The sequence below is a fragment of the Triticum aestivum genome, chromosome 2A (assembly GCF_018294505.1).
Source record: "Triticum aestivum cultivar Chinese Spring chromosome 2A, IWGSC CS RefSeq v2.1, whole genome shotgun sequence".
Taxonomy (NCBI): Eukaryota; Viridiplantae; Streptophyta; class Magnoliopsida; order Poales; family Poaceae; genus Triticum; species Triticum aestivum.
In genome coordinates, this window is record NC_057797.1 from 46164942 (window position 1) to 46167610 (window position 2669).

Sequence of the window (2669 nt, forward strand, 5' to 3'; positions counted from 1 at the left end):
TAAAATACTCCCTCTGTAAACTAATATAAGAGCGTTTAGATCACTAAAATAGTAATCTAAACACTCTTATATTAGTTTACGGAGGGAGTACTTACTAAAACGGATTTTGCTAAAAAGGAGCTAAAAACTAGATTCCCATATATCCATGGATTATACTTGCTATCCAAACAACCACTTAAAGTAGGACACTACCATATTTTTATAGAAAATAGAAAAGAATCTTAAAAAGCCTACTCTCTCATAAAAGAGTTTAAAACACCCACTCCAAGACGTGCACCCTTCCAATCCTTGAGCTCGTCCATGATATAGCGTATTCCTTTGCTTCCAAACTGACCAGGCAACTGCAATGACAACTGTTTTCTCCATTTCTAGAAAGGAAGGAATTTGCTTGTCTACCTCAGCACAATCCAACACCACACTGGCTTCTCCAACCACGTTCATCGAAGGGCCGTGCTAGGTGCCGGCTCGACGGTTGCATCACTCATGCCCCGCGTGTGTCCACCCCCCATGCAGCAAAACGCGTCGTCGGCTCCAGAAAAACAGCCCGCGGGTCACAACATCCTCGCTAGTCGTTGCTTCTGTCGTAGTGGTCGACGTTGACGGAGCGAAAAGTCGCCATTACCCTCGGCAGGGTGCCTAGCGTGGCAGGAAGTACCGAGACGGAGCCCACACGCACAAGTTACCCATATTCGGGCCTCTGAAGAGTAACACCCTACGTCCTGCTTGTTCTTGTTATTCATGGAGTGGGGACACCTCATGCGAGGGAGTACCATGGTGTAGATGGAGATGTACGATTCTATAAGAGTTGTTCTGCGGGTGAGCAGATGCTTCTAAGGGCCCCTACCCCCCCATTTATATGCACGGTAGGAGCTAGAGTTTCATGAGGAAGATGTGATCTATACTGCCGTCCTCCCGACTTGGAGTTCACGAAGGTCCCAGGACCGCCTATAGGTCACCCTAGGTCCTCCTCCTGTCTTTGTCTTTCCTGGTGGCTAGTGGGCCCCTCAGGGCCACAGTTAGGCTAATTGTCGAGCTCCTTGTGGAGAACCCACCCCTGTGCATGGCATCGCCAGTAGCCCCCGACCCTGTTCTGGAGCTCGAGAGTCTTGAGGGCGCGGGTGGGCTCACGGCTTCGCCTCTTACTAGCTGGGAGCTTGGCCCTGGTGATCATGTCACATTCATCGCCGCGGGACTTCTTTTGCGGCCTCCATACGTCATGGGGTTATCGTGCTTTTTTGGGTCGATGTTTGGGCCACCATGGGCCTACAGGAAGGACCTGGGTCGCCATAGAGAGCCCAGGCGTCGCCGCCGTCTAGGCCATAACCAATCCTCCACGCGTCAAAATACGAAGGAGAGTTGATGACTTCTGGGCTTGGAGCCAAGAAAAGAGAGGGATTTTCACTGTCCGCTCTGCATATCGCATGATCCAAAATACGAAGCTCAGTCGAGAGAACTGGCTGTATGGTACCGAGGGCCCGTCCAGCACCGAGGAGAGCAGCAGTTGGTCATCTCTCTGGCACACACAGGTTCCTAACAAGATTCGGGTGTTTTTGTGGCGTTTGGCAAGGGAGTCTATACCCACGTATGATATTCTGCACCACCGCAATATGGCTACATCACCGGCGTGCCAGATGTGCGGAGCGGCGGACTCCTGGAGGCATGCCTTGCTTGATTGCACTATGGCGAGAAGTACTTGGGCCTTGGCACCTGACTCCTTGGTGGCGCAGATGAGCACCTGCGACTACCCAAGCGCCAAAGCATGGCTGTTCACTATGGCAAATTTGTTATCACATGCGGACTTCACAAGGCTCGGTGTCACTTTGTGGGCGATTTGGAGCTCCAGGAGAAAGCTGATTCATGAAGGGGTGCACCAAACACCATACTCAACTAATGCATTCGTGATTTCTTTTATCAAAGATCTCCAGGTCCTAGCTAAACCACATGGAAGCCCTAAAGCTAAGCAGCCGCGCTTGAGCCAGTGGGTGCCACCCCGGGAAGGAACCTGCAAGATCAACGTTGATGCTGCGTTGATGTCGAGCAGACCGATCGGCGCGGTTTCAACGGTGTGTAGGGACCGGCATGGAGTATTTTTGGGAGCGTCCACGATTACCTTCCAGGGTTTGGACGATCCCACGACGCTTGAGGCCTTGGCAGTTCGGGAGTCACTAGCTTTAGCAGACGACCTCTACGAGCACAGGATCTCGGTGGCCTCGGACTGCAAAAATGTTATTGATGACATCAGACAGCGGAGTGCAGCGGCCTATGGTGCTATCATTAGGGAGATTGTAGATCGTTCCAAGTTTTTTGCTATTTGTTCTTTTAGCCATGAATTTAGGAGCTCGATTGTCGAGGCTTACAATTTAGCGAAACATGCTCTCTCACTTGGGGTTGGCCGCCGTGTGTGGTTAGGCAACCCGGGTGATCTTTCTTTCGTCCCTGTAAACATTGTGACGAGTTAAATAAAAGCTTCACGAGATTGTCTAAAAAAAATCCTCCACGCGTCGTCGCCGGTATTAGCAAGATCGCGGGGAGTCATTCCATAAGGGTGTGTTTGGTTCAGGTCATCAACTGGAATGTAATGGGTCCGTCCCGTTCCCAGAGGTGGTTCTCGCGTTTGGTTGGGTCGAAGAACCAGAACCAAATCATTCCCTGGAATGTCATATTCGCCG